The sequence below is a fragment of the Dasypus novemcinctus genome, chromosome 27, assembly GCF_030445035.2.
Source record: "Dasypus novemcinctus isolate mDasNov1 chromosome 27, mDasNov1.1.hap2, whole genome shotgun sequence".
NCBI lineage: Eukaryota > Metazoa > Chordata > Mammalia > Cingulata > Dasypodidae > Dasypus > Dasypus novemcinctus.
In genome coordinates, this window is record NC_080699.1 from 9468102 (window position 1) to 9489038 (window position 20937).

General features: G+C 44.7%; 1 long non-coding RNA gene across 1 annotated transcript in view; it reads left to right on the forward strand.

Moving 5' to 3' along the window:
* The first annotated feature begins 4227 nt into the window (after positions 1–4227).
* LOC139437747 (uncharacterized) overlaps positions 4228–20937 on the forward strand; it is a 50843-nt gene continuing 34133 nt past the window's right edge. Inside the window, exons 1-2 of the long non-coding RNA XR_011647616.1 lie at positions 4228–4375; positions 8399–8531. This is a non-coding gene — a long non-coding RNA (uncharacterized lncRNA). The remainder of the gene's footprint in view (positions 4376–8398; positions 8532–20937) is intronic.

Consider the following 20937-nt stretch of genomic DNA (forward strand, 5'->3'; position numbering starts at 1 on the left):
TGGCCCCTTTTGTTGCCTCAATTCCTTTCTCAGGGGTCGGGAGCGCCTGGGATAGAGGAACTGGTGCTCAGAACCCAGAAGGAGGCAGGAACGGAGTGCGGGTGAGAGGCTGAGCTGGCAAGGCTGTGCCCAGCTGACCACGTCTTCCCCCTACCCCCCTACATCCCCTTCGCAGCCCTTTGCTCAAACGTGACTTGGCCCAAAAGGCCGAGGTCACATCTGGGGAATGCAGGGACGCCGCAGTGGACGCGCCGGCTCTCCTGGACTGAGGACACAAACCCAGCCTGTCGGGAGGAGGTTTAACTGCCACGTCAGGGCCTTCCATCCATGATAACATCATCTCCAGGTCACACGGTGGGCAGAGCTTCTCCTGCCCGCGGGCTCAGGAGCCCCTGGCCTCCCCCTGCCCTGTGCCAGTCCTGCACCGTGCCAGGTTTGGCTCTGTCCTCTCTCGTCACGCCAAACCCTGCACCTGACTGGAGCAAGGCCTTTGTCACTCCAGGGACGTGTCACTGTGGGTCGCCATGCTGGCCACCAGCCCCTCCTCTCCCTCTTGCTCCCTGGTAGCTGAGCCCACCCGGGTCTCCTCTTAGAAAAGCCCACGCTGCTCTCACCAAGGCCCCTTGGGAAGGGAAACCTCGTTCCTCTGCTCCAGGTGCTTCTCTCAGCTAACCTGTTCTCCCAGGCTCTGCAGATCTGGTGAATAAAATATTCTTCATTTTATTATACCAAAAACACAAATCCCCCACAAATCCTCAGAGCCTCCCAGCCTCTCTTTGTACTTCAAGGATTCTCCAGTGACTGTTGATGAAGAAAAACAGGGTGCACTTTGGCTTTTCAGTTCTTATTTTGATGCTCTGTGTTGGCTCACCTTGCAGCGTTTTTAAGGTCCCGCATTAAAGCATTCTCTGCCTGGCCTTACGCCATACCGGGAGGAGTGGCAGACGGGGATCCTATAATAAACAGGAGCAGGACTAGAAAGCTCCCTAACTCTGGGGGATGAAAATCAGGAGAAGAATCACAGCGGAAGTCCTTCACTGAGCACGTGTTACCTGCAGAGTGAGAACGTCACGGCGCCTGCCTTGGGGACACGTGGACAGCCTGGGGCATGGGGAGCGATGGCGGAAGCACCAGCGACCTCACTCATCTCCCTTCCAGTGTCATCTTGGCTCATGCTCTCGTTGCATGTGCCCCTAGCAGTGGCCTCGTCTGCCTGACGCTGAGCCCGAGATCTGATCACTCCTCACACGGTGGGGCCGGGAAGGAACGCTGAGGAAGAGCCATTCTTTTCTTCTCTGTGGTTTCACTCTTCGTGGAATTTGGAGGGGAGGCAGAGTGGTGGATGCTGCAATTTCACCAAGATTATTAATAGAAAGAGGGCGCACATGGCAGGGGTTCTGATACTATCTTTGAAAAATGCAATAGAGGTAAATGAACAGATCATAGGGGTAATTTTTAAATCGCCATTGATAAGACTTCATTCTCTGCATTATTATAAATCATTATCTTTTGTATTTAGCATCATTTAAAGCCCGGGCTGATACAGGAAACTGAATGCCGATTTTTTTCTTCCCTAGCATTGGAGGAAAACATCCATCCTGGTTTTGAATTATCCACACTGTCTTACCAGACATCTTAGTACTTCTAGAAAGTCATTTTTCCCCCTTCCTTCTCTACTTCTTGCTTTCCTTCCTTCAACAAACTTTTGCTAAGTGCTGCCTCTTTCCCACCATTGACAAATTCAGACGGGCAAGGCAGGCTCCTGGCCCTCCAGCAGCCCCCCTTCCACCCACCCCTCCCCGGCCCTGCTGGCCTCCCTTCTTCTCTCCTGCCTCACCAGATTCGGGGAGCGCCCTCCTGCCTGGCCGCCTGCCTCAGCTTCCTAGGCCCGGCCCCGGCCATGTCCTGGTCCCACTTACCCTCTTCCCGCTGCCTGATGAGTTCAGTACACACTCCTCTTTGGGGCACTCCGGTGCCCTCGCTCTCTGGCTCTGGACTGCTCCTCCTGCACCACCACCTTGGACCCCTGCCTTCTCCTTCATTCCCGTTGCTGGCCTCCAAAAGAAATACGACCCCAGGGGGCGCTAGGGAAACCTGAGGACTTGCTTAACTTCTCACCCTGTGAGAGGAAGAAGGGTGGAGAGCAGAAAGCTCGACCTGTGGGATCAGGTTTAGTGGATGTGCATCCACGGGACGCACGGGAGCCCTCTGAGTCTAGTTCCTCAGCTGTGAAATGGGGAGACAAATCTCTCTTGTTTGAATCTAAGACTTCTTCATATCAGAGGCTAAAGGTTGTCCGGAGTCACTTCCAGCCACTGACTGTGAGAATACACTTCTTTCAGCTCAGCATATGGGCTTGATGTTTAAAAGTAACACATGCATATGTTTTCATTGCATATGGGAAGAGAACAGAGTTTTGTGAGTATGTCCTATTTGGTAAACGCATACTTTTCCAGATTTTTCCTCAGTTGACTTATTGCAGGATGCTCCATCTCAGAGCACTGTGCTGTTCTCTGTGTTATAATTACTGCAGTCATTTCTACACTCTAAATGCGTCAAGGCAGAGACCCTGGCCAGTTCATCCTGTGCTCCCACAGCACCTCAGTGGGCCCCCAGAGTGTTGGGGAGTGGTACCTAGAGCAGAACCCGGGCCCCAGCCAGCTGGCGAGGACACAGGTCTCCGGGAACCTGGTGGTCCAGGACAGAGCAGCTCTTCTGGAGACCGACTGAGCTCATGCCACCAGAATCAAGGCCACACGTAGATTGTCCTAGCGCTGTCCGTGCAGAACCTGGAGGAAGAACCCTCAGGGCAGAGCCTTGGAGGTGGTGGAGACAGGCCCAGCGCCGCCAGCTCATGCACACTCAGTGCTGCTCCACCCGGGTGGAGTCAGGTGCTGGGAGGGCTGTCGGTCCCAGTGGTCCTGCGGGACAAAGCGCTACCTTCCCAACAGGAGATCGGCCTGGTCCCTGGGCTCCCTAGACCTTGAAGGTTCATCTTTACCTGCGGCTGAGGAGGAACCTGGAAACTGTTTGAACCTCCAGGTTTTAGTTCGCTAACGGCTGCCAATGCAATACTCCAGAAATGGGTTAGCTTTTACAATAGAGATTTATTAGGTTAGAAGCTTACAGTTCTGAGGCCGGGATGATGTCTAAATCAGGGCAAACCAAGAGATGCTGTCTCCCCAAGTTGCAGCCGTGGGCAAGCAGGCCCAGGCCGGTGTCCACTCACCTCTCCCTTCCCCCAGGCCTTATCTCTCTCAGCTTCTGTCTGAAGTGGCTTCCTCTCAGTCTCTGTGTTCCATTGACTCCAGCTTCTGGTCCCTGGGGCCTTCTCTTTCAGCTTCTGGGTTCTTCTTTGTCTCTGTAGTTTTTTTTCTTACGTCCATGGATTTTTATTCCCCAGTTTATAAAGGACTCCACTAAGAGAATTAAGAACCACCCTGGGCCATGCCCTACTGAAGTGGTCTAATCAAAAGGAACGACCCTTAACTGAATCTAATCCAAGGTCCTTCCACCACAGGTTGACAGGCCCAGGAAGGGATTAGCTCTAAGGACATGGTGTTCTGGGGCCCACCCAGCTTCAAAGTGTGGCATTCCAGGAGCCAGGCTTTGAGGGCCTCTTTGTTTTCCCTCACTCTAGGTTCCTCCCTCAAATGGTTGTTGAAGTATCGGGCCCCTGCACAGAACATCACTTTCTCCTTGGGGCCTCCTCATAAATATGGGTAAAGTGCCACGTCTCTAAGTTGTGGTTGGGTTTGGTGTGTACAGCATGGGCACTCTCCAAAACCAGTGCTCTGCACCTGCAGCCTGAGCACAATCTGTATTCTTGTAGGGAAACTAGGGAAGCCTCCTAGCTGACCCAAATGGCTTCTACGATTCTGAGGCTCTGGATCTCTGCAGCTTCTGCCAGATGGTCCTTGAGGGCCTTTTCCTCCCTCCCTCTTCAATCTCTTTCCTGAGGCCTGAAAACTGGCAGAGTGACCTTGAGAAAGCTGAGGAGAACACCCAGAAAAAGTTATTTGTCTTCTTTGTAAAATAGCTGACACTGAATTCACTTTAACTTTGGCAATACACAAAACTTTATCAGCTGTCAGGAATGGAAGGGTTGCTTCCTGTTTCATAAGAAATATTCAAGATAAAGAACTTAAATAACATAAAAGTGACAAAATAAAAAAAGGTTCAAAATAGAACAACAGGCATTTGAATTGTGCCTTTGAAATGTGCCTAAAAACCATTGTTATACTCGGCCCTGGGGAGTCCACAGAGGAGAGGAAATTTATACCACAGGAAAGAATAGAGAGTGACTTTCCACGGAGTGACATCAAGAGCATGAAATAGATTCTTCTGGCTGAGGCCTATTTTGCTATAGCAGATGGTAAGTAATTTATCTAAGTTATGGGCATATTGTTAGGAATTCATCACGCAAAATGTACTATAGATCTTCTTTTAACCTTTTCACGTTTAGAGAATGGAGATATTCCATTCTAATCCCTAAAAGAAGGTCCTGCAAGGTGTCATATATATAGCATTTCTACTTGGAAAGAATTATTTGGAAAGAAAGGGTAATTGTTTAAAGGATCATAGACTTTTAAATCTAAGTGACTGCATAGTGTGTGAGGGAGGGGTGGGGGGTGGAGAATGAGTGATGGGGATGTGGGCTCTGGGTGGGGGCTGCTCCTCTCTTTGTAGATAACCTGAGCCGTCTGTGTCCTGACCTGTGGGTGTGGGACAGTGAGAGCTGCAGCCCTGCCCTTGGTAACCATGGCAACGACTCCAGTCCGGGAGAAAGAGTTTAGCAATGCAAACTCTATAAACTTTAAATATTCAGGGAAAATGCAAACCAAATGTGCTAAATGTAATTATCTAGAATGTATGAAGTCCATGCTAAAAGCTTACCTAGGATATGGAAGATATATGCTAATTCAAGGCTATTGAGCACAGAAACAAAGAACCATTTAGCCCCTCCTCTGTATAAAAGGCACTCAAAGATCTTATTCTGGGCTCGGGTTTGAAACAGAAAGCTCCCGAGTCCAGCCGGCCGTCAATAAATCATTTTTTCCTTCTCAAAATCATTCCTGAGTCCTGGCCTTTCTATATGCAAACAATTGAACCTCTCTCGTCTTATGCACAATGGTGGCGGTTGCAAGTGAGAGGCTGGAGAAGACTATGCAGTCATTTTAACTTATATTCAAAATATTTTTTATGTTACCTCCCCAACTGAAACCATTAATGAGTAAAGAAATAAGCTCTAACAGCATACTATGAGGTTTGAACAACTCTGTATTTGATTGGGCAACAGTATAACATAGTGGTTAAGAGGGCAGGTTTGGAATCAGACTTGCCAAATTGCTATTTGCTTTAATAGTTCTTTTAAAAAAAAGCAAAAGCTCAGTCATTCAGGTTCTTTTTCTCCATGGCATGAAGGCCTCTAGCTCTTTGACAGATGGTGCTGGTGGAGGGGTTACCATGCCTTAACAATCCACTTTACGTGCCTATTCTTAATCCATAACCTTTTGGAATATGGACTTTTATGATTCTCACTTAACAGTTTAAGTGTCAAAGGACATACAAAACAAGTTCACTGAATGCTACAAAATATTCCTGAGAGTAATTGAAGAAGTCCCAAATAAATGGAGCAATATACTATGCTTGTAGATTGGAAGATTCAATATTGTTAAGATGATGCTGTGATGGTTAGTCGGATGTATTAACTTGGATAGGCTATCGTACCAGGTTATTTAATCAAACACTAATCTAGTAGTAAATACCATTAATATTTTGAAGGCATTTTGTAGATGTGGTTACCCAAGAAAAATGAAATTATATGTCCGCACAAAGACTAGAGCACAAATCTTCATGGTAGTTTTACTTGTAATAGCCCCAAACTGGAAATAATCAAAATGTCCATCAAATGGTGAATTGTGCCATATCCATACCATGGAATAGTACTCAGCAATAAACATGAATGAACTACTGATTTATGAAAGAAGACAGACAAAATACATATATTTTTGTCTGTATGATTCCATTGATATAAAATTCCAGAAAATACAAATGGCTCCATGGTGCCATGATAGTGGCTGTTGTCTTTGGATGGTGGCAGGGTAATATATGGAGGAATGGATTTTAAGGGACAGGAGGGGAATTTTGGTGTAGTGTATATGGTCACTATCTTGAATGTGGTGATGATTTCCCAGTTGTATACAAATGTCGAAACTTGTAAAATTGTACACTTTAAACATGCAGTTTATTGAAGCTCAGTTATCCCTAAATAAAGCTTAAAGACTTTTTAAAAATCACAAAAACATCATTTACTGTAGTTATATCTTTCAGATGTAACAAGGGCAAGCATTTTGGCATATATTCTTAGTTTTTTCTTTTTCCATTAAATATTAAAAAAATTTTTTTAAAGATACATAAATCACAAAAAAATGTTACATTAAAAAATATAAGAGGTTCCCATATAACCCACTCCCCACACCCCTACTCCTCCCACATCAACAAATTCTTTCATTAGCGTGGTACATTCATGGCAATTGATGAGTACATTTTAGAGCATTGCTACACAGCATGGATTATAGTTTATGTTGTAGTTTATACTCTCTCCCAGTCCATTCAGTGGGTTATGGCAGGATATATAATGTCCTGCATCTGTCCCTGCAATATCATTTGGGATAACTCCAAATCCCGAAAATGGCCCAATATCACACCTCTCTTCTCTCTCCCTGCCTCCAGCAACTCCCACATCCACTGTCTCCACACCAATGATATAATTTCTTCCATTGCTGGAGTCACAATAATTCTATAATAGAATACCAGTAAGTCCACTGTAATCCATATTTTATTTCTCCATTCTGAGAACCCTAGGATGGTAATGTCCACTCCAACTCTAAATTGAGAGGGGGCTTAGATCCCACTTGGTTAATGGATGGAATTCTCCAGCTTGCAGCTGTAGACTCTCAGTTCCTTGGTGTGGTCGTTCACCATCCTCACCTCCCCGTTAGCTTAGTTGGTAAGTCCAACGAACTGGAGTGTAGGTATTGCAAGTCTGCTGAGGCTCAGGGCCCAGCTGGCACATAGAAAGTCCAGAGATTCAAGTCTCCTGAGCATACACCAACCCTAGTGCCAACCACAGGTTCAGTAAAAGTGATAGAAGAAGCATGCATAGAGAGGTCACATCTGAGTCCAACTCCATCACACTCAGGAGCACAAATTCCAAAGTAGGGCTCATTGGCAAGGCACTGAACTCCAGAGCCATCTGTCATGACCATAAGACCTGGGTGTCTCTGTAGCCCTCAGGAGCTAGTGCTTAGTACCTATGGCTGTGTCTACTTTGGCTGTCTCTGAGATCCAGGTGAGATATGCATAAGCATGACCCCTCTGATGACCTCTCAACTAAATTTCAGGCTCATAAGCATAGTCATCAGTATCAAGGGCCCATCATTGGACCATTCTTCACTGGTCTTTGCCCTTGTTCTTGGGGGATTGTTGCTGCTCCATTGGGGAGTGCAACAGTTTCCTGGAATGGGGACTCAGCCCTCCCTCAGTTGTTTTGTGAAACTCTACTTATGTCTTTTAAAATGAATTTCCTTTACATGATAGACATAATACAAAATTAACAAGTTTCTCCCTTTTTGATTTAATACTGTAAAACATTCCTAGTATTATTGTTAGTTCTTTATAAACATCCACTTGAAAGATTCATACTGTGGTAAACTGTATTATTCACTGTACCTTCACTTAGATCAGTTGTGACCATGTGATTTTCTCTGGCTGATGAAATACGACTGGAAGGGATGTGTCATTTATGAGCAGAACTTTTGAAAGCTGGTGCATAGTTAAAAATTTTCTCTCTTCTTTCTTCCATGAGAATGAGAATATTTAAGATAGGGGCTTTTTTGTATTAGCTTGGGTCTTGGAGTAAAGAAAACCTGGAGCAGCAGTTGATATCTGGACAGGTACTGTGATGGTTTGAAGCTGTATGTTCTTAAATCTAATCCATTCCTGTGGGTGTAACCCATTGGAGATAGGACCTTTTGATGAGGCAACTTCAGTTAAAGTATGACTCACCTCATTCAGAATGGGCCTTAATCCTATTACTGGAGTCCTTTATAAGAGAATGAAATTCAGACAAAGAGGGAGAAAGCCACATATGGAGCAGCCAGAAGCTGAAATCAGTGGAACCCAAAAGAGAAGGGAGAGAGCAGCAGGCTCCACCATATGTTTTGCCTTGTGGCAGAGGAGACAAAGATTGCCAGCAACTGGCCTTACATTGTATAAATAAACCACAATTTGTTTATCCACTCACAGTTTGGGCTATAAGGAAAATGCTGCTATGAATATTCATTTGCACGTCTTTTAAGGACATATGTTTTTATTTCTTTTTGTTAACATCTAGATGTGGAATTGCTGAATCAGAGAGTAGGTATATTTGATTCAAAAGAAATGGACAGTTTTCCAAAGTGGTTATGCTATTTTACATCACCGTTGGTAATATAGAAGAGTTCCAGTTGCTCCATATTCTCCTCCAGGTATTTTCAGTCTTTTTAATTTTTGCCACTTTATTGGTTGTGAAATCTATCACTTTGGCATTTTAATATGCATTTCTCTGTTAACCAATGACATTTCACATATTTTCATGAGCTTCTTGGCCATCTGTGCATCTTTTGTGAAGTATCAGTTTGCCCATTAAAAAATTGGTCATTGGTCTCTTTATTATTGAGTTGTAGGGTGTTATTATATGTTCTGGATAAAAGTTCTTTGTCTGATATGTGTATGGCTAATGTTTTCTTCCATTATGCAACTTGCCTTTTTACTTTCTTAAGAGTATATTTGAAGAGGAACACGTTTTAATCTTGATGAAGTCCCACTTATTTCTTTGTTGTTATTCTTTTATTATGGCTAGTACTTTTTGTGTTCTCTTTAAGGGATAGTTGCCTATTCTGAGGTTATAAACATATTCTCATTGTTTTCACCTAGAGGCTTTGTTGTTTTTTGTTTTTACATTTTGGTCTATGACCCATCTTGAATTAATTTTTGTGCATGCTGTGAGTGTAAGGTTCAAACTTTATTTCTTCCACATACCACACATACCATATACCACATAGCCAGTTGTTTCAGCACCATTTCTTAAGACTTTAATTTCTCCATTGAATTGCCTTGGTGTCAGAAAAAGTACTTTTTTAGCTGCAGCAGGAAGAAAGGAAAGGGCTCATGCAGATTACTTCCTTGCCCCTTCTTTCCTATTGCCCTGCCCTCCTTCTCTCTCCTCTCTCCCTCCCTCCTTCCTTCATCACTGGACAGTTATTTCCTGACTGACCAAGCCCTCAGTTGGAGGATGTGAGGCACTAGCCCTGGAGGATTCAGGTGAAGCTGTTGCAGCAGCAGAGCACTGTGCCGTGGTGAGGCTGGATGCCCACGGTCACGCGGCTGCGGCCACAGCGGAGGAGTGGGGCCTGGGCTGGGCAGCCTGCAGAGGGGTGTTTGCTTCAGACCCAGGGAAACATGGCTCTTCCACGCCACTGATTGTGAACTCCCTTCTTTCCTTTATTTCCAAGGCAGACTGAGTGTAATGAAATTGGTTTTTAACAAGGGCTTCAGCTGCCCAGTGAGTCAGCCTCTTCTAATCTAGCAGCATTGTGTGCTTTCCCTCAAGCAGGTGGCATTGGGCCTGTTATTGCCCCTCTCTGCTTCACACTGTCTCCTCCAGACTCCAGCTGCACACACAGAAGGAACCCTTCCCAGGACTCGGGCTCCAGCCCTGCTGCTTGCCTTTCTGTTGCAGCCTGGGTGAACCAGCCCATCCTAGGCTGGGAACAGAGTCCTGGGAGCAAGTCGCTAGATCCCAAGTGCAGACGGTTTTGGATCCCCACCACACCTACAAGGAGAGAGGAGCAGGTGCCCTTTGAAAGGGGCCTGATTAGAGAACGTGTTGGCCAACAGCGCCCTGACTGCACCCGTGGCTTTGCTGCCAGCCCATCTGTTTTTGCTAATGCAGCCTCCAGGGAGGTGCCTCTGAGGTTAAGGTCAGGACAGTTTCGTTCGAGTCGGTGGCTTTGTGTGCTGCCTCCAGCTGGGGAAACAGTTGGGGGCACTGCCGGAACCCCGCAGGCAGGGAGAGCTTGTCTGCTGAAATGGGTCGGGAAAGAAAAGAGATCATGGGCTCCGTTCGCGTCCATCTCGGGGGACCTTTAATCTGGAGGAGCGCCGAGCTAGAGTGGTGCGTGGGCCGAGGGAGAGGGGAGGTGTTAAGAGTCAGTAGGTAAACGTGGATGGTGCCACAAATGGGGAGCAGGAACTTTAAAAGCGAAAGAAAACTCAAGACAGAGTGGCAGGAGAAGCAGCCAGTTCTGTAAATATCTGCATCTCTGGGGTGCGGTCAGCTTTTATATAACAGAGACCCCCACTCCCAGTCCACTCCCCGCTCATATGGCCTAGCTTTGTTTAGGGAACCTTTCTGCACTTTTGTCTAAATGCAAGCAAAGCACCTCTGCATTTTATGATGACTCCCTCATGTTTGTGATCCCCCAAATCCCGCAATCATGCCAAAGGCCAGGTCAGATTCCCGGTCCATTAAACAAATCCCTCTGAGGATTCTTCAGAGTAGAAGAGTGTTTGAAAAATTACCCATCACTCTTGACTTTATACAATATATTACATAAAATTTGCCTAAGCTTAAAAGCACCCCAAAGGATTAGAAATTTATGTAGGTCTAGTGCAGTATTTTTCAGCAGTTCTTAATACATACCCTCTTTTGTTGAACATAAAATATTTACACTCTCCATGATGTTACTGAATGTTTATAAATCACTTAGATATTGTGACTAAAGAAATCAAAGCCAAGACAATTTTAGAGGAGGCATTGTCCAGCCACATCTATGTTTTTGGTATGTCACCCTAGCTGGGTTCCCCAACATCTGTACTCCTCTACCCCGAGCTAGCCCAACAGCTCCTGACCTGGGAGTCACTGGGTTAACATATAAAGGCATCCAATGATAGATATGTATGTTTTTAAAATTTCATTGTTTACCATTACTGTATTTGTCAGCCAAAGAGGTGCTGATGCAAAATGCCAGAAACTGGTTGGTTTTCATAAAGGGTATTTATTTGGGGTAGGAACTTACAGTTACCAGGCCATAAAGCATAGGTTATTGCCCTCACCAACATCTATTTCCACATGTTGGAGCAAGATGGCTGCCGACGTCTGTGAGGGTTCAGGCTTCCTGAGTTCTTTTCTTCCCAGGTTTACTTCTCTCTAGGCTCAGGGTTCCTCTCTTCCCAGGGCTTGCTTTTTTTCCTCTGTGTGCTTACTTCCTGAGGCTCCAGCTTAAGACTTTAGCATCAGACTCCAACATCAAAATTCCAACATTAAAAACCTTCCAACTCTGTCCTTTGCTATGTCTTTTATCTGTGAGTCCCTATCCACCAAGAGGTGGGGACTCAAAACCCTACTGATGTGGCCCAATCAAAGCCCTAATCATAATTTAATCATGCCCAGATACAGACAAGTTTATAAACGTAATCCAATATCTATTTCTGTAATTCATAACTATATCAACTGCTACAATTACCTACTAGGTTAAGCCTTGATCCTTCACCATTTGAATAAATGTATTTTATTAGAAAACTATATTTTGAATATGTACTGGTTTTATCTTGAAGTATGTGTTTGTCATTCAGAATAATCACGGTTAGAGAACATTTACCCTATTGAGATAAAAATACCCAAAGTCCCCTGAATTCTCCCTCAATAGCAGATATAAATGCCTATGGATTGTTCTGCTAAATTCATGGCATGGTTGTTTTCCCTGGATTCTCCCTCATATAGGCATTTGAACATCCTGCTTTTCACACATTACACATTGATATTCCAACTGCCTTTTTCCAAAATTCAAATTTGGTCTTCAGTGAATAAACATTTTGAGCTATCATATGGTTGGTCACCTTTGTTTACCAATTTTGTGTAGTACTCTGGATATTTCATTGCCTTTTGCCCTTAGTAGTTTATAAAAATAATTGTACAACGGGACAAATGAAAATGCTGATACTAGCATTTAACTGCATACATCTCATAAATTCAACTTAACTGAGATCAACATAGGATGAGCTGAAGCAGTGACTTTTTTCACTTCAATTAGATGCTCAATGAATTAAGCTGGATGACTATCATTAATTGTGGAGAAAAAATTAAAATAAGTGAAATATTGGAAATACATGCTTGAAGATTGTTTCTAAGAGATTATTTCCATGGGAATTACCTCCCAAAACACATACACTCACACAGAAAGTTGTCCTGCTTGACTTCAAAACAGACAAATTATGTATACATTTTAAGGACATACTTTGTAAGAAAGATGGGAATTGCTTGCATATTGTCATCTTTAAAGGGAGTCTGATGAGTCACAAACTGATTCGTATGTGGCGTAGGACATCATTTTCATGATACCTTCGAGAAAGAATATGGATGTCACCACGAATTTTTTCCCACATGCCAAGAGCGATAGTCAAGATATTTAACAACTGACCTAGACATAACAATGCCTTTGGTCCTAGTGACATTCACTCTTGAGAAACTATGTTACATTGACATCCTACAGTTGTCCTTAAGCCACAATATAATGATTGCCTTCAGTAAATGCTCAATAAAGGCTGTAAAAAATGCCAAGGGACTTGTGTTTGGCTACCCTCCAGATTAGAATATTTAAAGTCAATTCTAGACTACAGGAGTTTGGACCTGTTTACCTAGTGTCTGTAAATGTAATTGTGGCTATAAGACTTGAACAGATTCTCCTCCCTTTGCACCATTTGGGTTTTTTGAGGGACAGCAAGGTGCTGGGATTTCCTTCTGTTCTGGCCTTGTGGACTCTGCCTCTCCTGCCGGTCGCCGGTGCCATCGGCTCTTGCGTGTGCCCTGAGTCCTGGGTTCTTGGTTCTTCCCAGTTGCTGCCTTGGTGCTTGTAGTTGCCTTCACCAGCTCTAATCATGAGAGAAGGCTTCCAGGCAGCTCCACAAAGGAAAGACTGTGGCCATGACATTCACTAGACACAAGAGTTTGGTCATCAACATTCACACGTCAAGGGGGAATATGAAGATGGACGAGTGGAAACGTCTTTATTTTTACTCAGGATTTCTCTTCATGTCCAGAGGCCAGACAACCTGAAATGACAACCATCATTTTATTTCCGTTAGGAGTCCTCCCTAATGAGAGTGACCAGTTTGCTACTGCAGCATGTCCAAACTTCATGTTGTTTTCTGCCACGAAAACAAACAAACAGCCCAGGAGTCATCCACAGGTAGAGAAATTCCATGCCGGTGTTATTCCGATGCCACAGAGGACAGTGCAATGCAAGAACCACCGAAACATTGCTGAATTCAGTCATGCTCATCTCTGATTCAGTAAGCCACGTTCCACGTCCTGATGAGCAGGACTCCCGCGCTCCAGAGGGATATGGAATCCATTTTCTATTGATTTCTCTCCGTACACTCGGGAACCCTCAAGTGGCTGTCATGAAGTTACCCAATTACCAATTAGGAAGATGGAACTAGGTGGGAGAGAGACATATGTAGATAACAGGTGCTTTCAAGGGTGAGACTGAACACATCAGATTTTAAAGTTCTAGGGATTAAGTTCACATTCTTCAAATGTATTGACCTTCAATTTTTTTGAAGGACTTTGTAAGACCCACAATTTATACACTTTGCACAACTGCTATGAAAAAGTCATATTTTGGAGATTCACAGTACAGATATAAAACTGTATCCTCACCAGGTCTTTGTATGTCAAAATCATGAATACGTCTCACAGTAAATATTCGTTAAACTCAGTTTTGGAACTTCAGCTTCATCTTTGATTTCTGGAATCCTATAAAGGAAATCTAAAAGCAAAATGAAATCAGGGAAGTGGATTTGGCCCAATGGATAGGGCGTCTGCCTACCACATGGGAGGTCCAGGTTCAAATCCAGGGCCTCCTGACCCATGTGATGAGCTGGCCCATGTGCAGTGCTGATGCGTGCAAGGACTGCTGTACCACGCAGGGTTGTCCCCTGTGTGGGGGAGCCCCACGTGCAAGGAGTGCACCCCAGAAGGGGAGCTGCCCAGGGCAAAAAAAGTACGGCCTGCTCAGGTATGGTGCTGCACACATGGAGAGCTGACACAGCAAGATGATGCAAACAAAAAAGAAACACAGATTCTCAGTGCCGCTGACAAGAATACAAGTGGACACAGAAGAACACGCAGCGAATGGACACAGAGAGCAGACAACTTGGGGGGAGGGGAGGAGGAAAGGCGAGAGAAATTTTTTAAAAAAAGGAAATCAAACAGAAAAATGAGGAAATGTCCTACTTTTATTTGAACACAAATGTTCCTGAAGGTTAGAAATTACTTTTGGCATCTGGCATAGCAGCTAGCACAGAGTTGTACACTTTAAGGCTCGTTATGAACAATTTGAGTGTGCAGTTTTATATACATGCTGTCCTCATTTCATGATGACATTGGCCTATGATTTGGTGGCCATAACTCTATGGAAACCATTTCCAGGACTGAGATTTCTTTTATTGAACAAAATTAGAAATCTGAGTATTCAGCTGATAAAGAAAAATGAGACTGCCCCTAAATAGCCCTTTGGTGTGAATTAAAATGCTCTTCCTAAATCATAAAAATGCCACTTGAGCTTTGAATGATTAAAATGAAGCCCAAAGCTCTATCAAGCACCCAAATATATTAGTCTCTGAAACTGACAGTGTGGCAAGGATGCTGATTAATTAACCTGATTTTGCAAGCCAGGCATGGACTGTGAGTGATTCTCTTTGACAGTTTGCATAAAAATTGCAAAAGGAAACCGAGCTCTGTGATCTGCCCTGTGTCAGAAGGAGCCCGAATGGACCAGTTTTAATTAAGATAGTGTACAATGATCCTCCATACCCACACCCCGTTCCATTCCTCACATTCACTCTCACAAATTTACAAATGTGCAGCATCTATACGTTTTTATTCTTTTCTTTTTTCTCTTGTTTGTACTTCAGATAATTCAAAAACCAAATTTAAATCAAAGTTTAACACAACATTGGTGACCACTAAGCCATTCATATATCACCCATTTGGAAATAGAATCCTCTTAGATGAATAAATAAAGCCTAATATTCACAAATTTGATGACCTTGTAAATTCTAGGACTTGGATTTTGCAATGATGCATTCTCAAGTGGTAAAAATTCGTTGTCTTCAATTCAATGCTAAGATAATGGCTCTCAAACCATGCAGACGAGCTGGAGATTGGTGATGAAATCATTTCTTTTGTCATCTAAATACTTTGAGAGATTATCCAATGCATTGCCCATGATATTTTTCTCCTCCTATAGAGTCATAAAGTTAAGTGGAACAAGTTATTGATTGGAAATCATTGTCTGAACTGTGATCTCCAAATGAAGTTTAAATAACCTACAGAATGTGAGATGGAACTATTGCATTCTGTCGATATGTCATGGATTGTGTTGTCCAGCAGTTTAGATTTCCATTTCTTGTTCAGTATTTTATGACCATCTCATTTGCCTTCTCAATTCCAACCCCATCACCAAATCTCATTATAATTAACCAAGGGACTGTTAGCTCAGGAAATTGACCCGTATAAATCCAAGGCAGCGGGTGCACGGTGTTTTCTGGTTAAGCAGCCTGCCCAGAGACACAACGTGGTTCCAGATGGGCTGTGTCCCTAACCCCAACAGCGGTGTGTGTGCATGTGGCGTGTGGGGGTGACGCTTTCCCTGAGAACCGGCAGTGTGACCCGCAGAGGGGATCCCTGAGGAGCTGCACAATCTCTGTCCCCAAAGAAATTCAGTGCCTGATGGAAGAGACCAGTGTTCTCACTGATGTGGAACACTGTTCCACATGGCCTTCTCTGCAGTTCTTAAATCCAAACAGTTCTGGAAACTGCCAGTTTTAAAAAATATTTATAATTCACTTGCCAATAAAAGTAGTAACACTAGATTTTGTATAACTGATATATTTTCACTTAATGTGAAAATATATTTCTCTGCTGAAATAGTAACGTGACTGTGTTTGATTATAAGGTGCTGCTGCAAAATGCACTGCAAACTTTATATAGTACCCTATATCATGTACCACAGCACCTTTCTGAAATATCAAGTAGGGAGAATTCAAAAACACACTTGATCTCAAAGATTTCAGAGGAGGGCTGTGGATCAGAACAACATGATACGGGATTCATGCAATGTTATAGAACAAAGAGGAGAGGGACCCAGATCCGCTGGCAGGGGTGGGGGGGGGAGGGGCTGACACTTGAGCTGTCTCTCCACGATCAATATGAATTAGACCAGAATGATGAGGCCAGGCTCATTCCAGAAGATTCCATTACCAGGGCTAATTTAGGTGGGCTGACGATGGGGCGAGACAGGAGTTGATGTTCTGATTTTCTATTACTGCACACACACCGTCTATACTTTGGGTGGCTTAAAAAAGCAAGAATCATTTACTTTGCTCAGGTATCTGCAAACTGGGCCAGAGCTGTTGGGAGAACTCACCTCTGCGCATGGGGCATCAGCCGCAGCAGGTGAACTGGGGCGGGGGAAGCTGCCTTCAAGAGGTCTCACCCCCGCGGCTGGCAGGTGGGAGCTGGCAGCCGGCAGGGGCCTGGGTCCTCGCACGTGACCCTGCCCCTGCGGCCGCCTGGGCGTCCTGACGGGATGACAGATGAGGTCACAAGCAAGTATTCCAAGAGCTGGGGAAAGGAAGCCTGGGCTCCGAAGCTGGCACAGCGTCACTTCCACCACATTCTACGGTTAAGCAGTTACTGAGGGGAAGGGGCCTAGATCCCACTCCTCAGGGGGAGGCCTCTCAGTGAATTCCTGGCCACCTTGACCACAGTCTGCCTGACTGGAGCTCCAAAAGGGGGGCTGAAAGAGAATTAGTCAGGGTCAGTCTGGGAAGATGCCCCATCATCCTGGCCATTTAAGCAAGTTTAGTAAAACACCCAGAATTTGAGTACTTTATATGTCTATAATAGACTAAGTTAAATCTCACAAGAGCGCTCAGGTGTGGCATCCAGGGCTCGTGTTCTCCAGCCAGCTTTTACTGACGATGCACATCTCTTCCCAAATCTGTATTCAGTGGCATCCCATTTGTACCTTAAATCTGGCTATGGTGGGAATGTTTATACCACAGGCATCAAGAGATGCTACAGACTGGACTTTTTGTCCCCACTAGTGAGTTGACAAGCACACCACTACACTGCATCCCTGCTCCCCCCTGACCAGGAGCTGCAGGAAGGAAAACGGAACATGGTCCCACCTTCAGGGCCATAAGTGTCCAACTTTCTAGATGATTGTCCTCAATGAAAAAGAACTGATTGCAAGAATGAACAAGACAATTCCCCTGAAAATGGATGACATTGATATGGATGAAGAGAGAAAGGGTGCAGAGGCAGTGGCATTGTCCCAGTAGAGATTAAAGAAGTGAAACTCATCTGGGTTGCAGGGGAGTTTGATGCCTGAGGAAGGAAGGGTGTGCTGGGTGAGTGGGGGAGGAAGGGGATGAGCTCATTGCGAGGTGGGGGACACCTGCTTGCTGCTAGCTCCTGGTGTGCAGCTTGGAGCAGGAGTTTCTTTAGGAAGAGAGCCTCCTGGGCTCCCTCTCCTATTTCTGAATTTCTGGAAGCATACAATTTCCAGTTGCATCTTTCCCTCCAGGGGTCCTCAAGCTATGGCAGATTCTTGCCTCCTTTCTTGGAAGGAAGCCTGAGTAGCTTTAGCATTGTTTCCATGCAAAGTACAAGACTGACTTTGGAACATTATTCACTTCCAGCTGAAAAGAAGAGCTGGTAAGCTGAAACCAGAAGCTGCAATGTCAAAGCAGATTTCCAAAAGCTGGAAGCTCCAGCAGCTGGAGTGTGGGAGGAAATTGCATACCTCTGATTTCAGTATAGAATCAGGCTAGCCTGAGTGGCTTGGGACGCAGAAGCGAAGACATGGGTTTTTGCTTATGTGGTAATGTCCCAAAAAGTAATAATATCTGCCTTTTCCTACTTCTGCTTTCAGTGGGACTTGACTCTGTTCTTCACTGATCAGGCCAGCATTTCCAACTGCTCTGTGATTTCTGGGGGTTGCATTGAGTGTCTCCTGAGAAACTGTATTAAACATAGTCTGTTTCTCCAAATATAGCTCTCCTACAAATATGGCCATAGCTGGCAGCATCAAGCCTCCTGTTTCTCAATATCCATCTGATGTCAATCTTATCTTCTGCAGCTTTACTTAAACTCAAAAATTTGCAGACCCTTCAAGTTATCCAGGAAATGTGCATAAACCCCCCTTTACCTCCTCCTCTGGGTATCTACTCCCCAAACATTAGCGGAGGACTTAGATCACAAAATCCCAGGCATCCCATGTTTATGAAAACACTTTATGTTTCAGTTTTGCTGCAGAAGAAACTAGGAGGCAGGGGACACAGAGAACAGAATTGCAGAGACTAGATTAGAGGGACAGCAGCAGTGGTAGGGGGTTTTAGAAACAAAGCCCACCCAAGGGATGTAGAATGGGCCTCCTGAGATATGAGACATTTGCTGCCACTGATCCAGGTTGCCAGGGACAGCCAACTTGCCTTCTTTCTCTGAGTTGCTGGGGACTAATCTGAGCTTTCTCTATACTAGGGGACTTGAGTGATAAAAAGAGAGGTGGCTGCTCTCCACTGGTGGCAACGTTTGACAGCAGTTCCAGCCTTCCTAATCCTCCCTGGGACACAATGGCAGGGCAGTCAGACTCTTGGAAAGAAGGTGACTACTATGATTTTTTTTCCCTAGGAGAGGGTTATGGGCTAGAAAGGAAACAAGCAGGTAGTTATTATGGACTAAAGTTCCCTCCTGGTTCATAGTAACTTGAATTACCATCTGTTAAGAATAGACAACCAAAGTAGATACAAGCCCAGGTACTGGTTCTCCTGAGGGCTACAGAGACACAGAGGTTCTACGGTCATGGCAGATGGCTCTGGAGTTCAGTGCCATATCAGTTGGCCCTACTTTGGAGTTGTGTTCTTGAGTGTGATGGAGTTGGACTCAGATGTGACCTTTCTACACATGCCCTTGCTATTACTTTTACCGGACCTGTGGTTGGTACTGGGGTTGGTGTATACTCAGGAGACCTGAATCTCTGGACTGTCCATGTGAGAGCCAGGCCCTTTGCTGCAGCAGACTTGCAACTCCTACCCTCTGGTTTATTGGACAGCTAACAAGGAGGTGAAGAAGGTCAACCACCACACCAGGGAGCCAAGAGTGCCTATAACTGCAAGCAGGAGAATTGCATCCATCCATGTGGTATCTAAGCCCCCTCTTGATATAGAGGTGGAATGGATATAACATCCCAGGGTCCACAGGATGGAGGAATAGAGTATGGATTAGAGTGGACTTACTGATATTCAACTGTGGAACTATTGTGCTTAGTAATGGAAGAAATTGTAGCATTGATGTGGAGAAAGTGGCCATGGTAGCTGCTGAGGGTAGGGAGAGGAAAGAAGAGATATGACGTGGGGGCATTTTCAGGACTTGGAGTTGTCCTGGGTGGTACTGCAGCGACAGATGTTGGACATTGTATGTCCTGCCATGACATACTGGCTGGGCTGGGGGAGAGTGTAAACTACAATGTAAATCATTATCCATGTGGTGCAGCAATGCTCCAAAATGTATTCACCAAAACCAATGAATGTGCCATGGTGATGAAAGAGGAGTGGGTTATGGGAAGAGTGGGGTGAGGGGTGTGGGGGGTATATGGGGACCTCATATTTTTTGAATATAACATTTAAAAAAATAATAAAGAGAGGAAAAAGAAAAGAAAAGAAAAAAGAATAGAAAGGGGTCTTTTCCCTCCACGAAGACTCCTTGGCCCTGCACTATGTTTCTGCCCTGGGAAAGCCATTGGCAGCCCCTGTGGATCCTTGCTGAGCTACCAGGCCCATCAGTGATGGAGGTAACGGGGTTCACCAGCCTGTTAATTTCTAAAGTTCATTTTATGGTTGTGTTATGGGATGACATAAAAGTCACTCTCCAAATCAGATTTTTTAAAAAGAATATGATTAAACCATTCCTCTTTCTGCATTACAGGCATCAATGGGGACAGGGGCAGGGGAAGACCCGCCTATGGCCAAGGATAATGAATTACATTAGAAAAATCTGTAAGGAATATTAACAACCAAGGCACAACATGCAAAAAGAGACTAAAGCAGTGGGGCACTCAGGGATTTGTCTGTGCAGTGTTCTCTGAAAATATCTGGGAGTTCAAAAGGATAATAAGGTGTTTTCTCTAGCCTGACGATTTTATTTATTTTTTTTTTTAATTTTTTTATTTTTTATTGACTTTGTAATAATATTACATTAAAAATATATATGTGAGGTCCCATTCAACCCCACCCCCCACCCCCCCTCTCCCCCCCCCCCCAACAACACTCGTTCCCATCATCATGACACATCCATTGGATTTGGTAAGTACATCTTTGGGCACCTCTGCACCTCATATACATTGGTTCACATCATGGCCCATACTCTCCTCTATTCCATCAAGTGGGCCCTGTGAGGATTTACAATGTCCGGTGATTACCTCTGAAGCACCATCCAGGGCAGCTCCATGTCCCAAAGACGCCTCCACCTCTCATCTCTTCCTGCCTTTCCCCATACCCTTTGTCCATTATGTCCACTTTTCCCAATCCAATGCCACCTCTTCTATGTGGACATTGGATTGGTTGTGTCCATTGCACCTCTATGTCAAGAGGAGGCTCAGATTCCACATGGATGCTGGATGCAATCCTCCCATTTTCAGTTGTAATCACTCTAGGCTCCATGGTGTGGTGGTTGTCCTTCTTCAACTCCATCTTAGCTGAGTGTGGTAAGTCCAATAAATCAGATTGTAGGTGCTGGAGTCTGTTGAGGCTCAGGATCTGGCTATC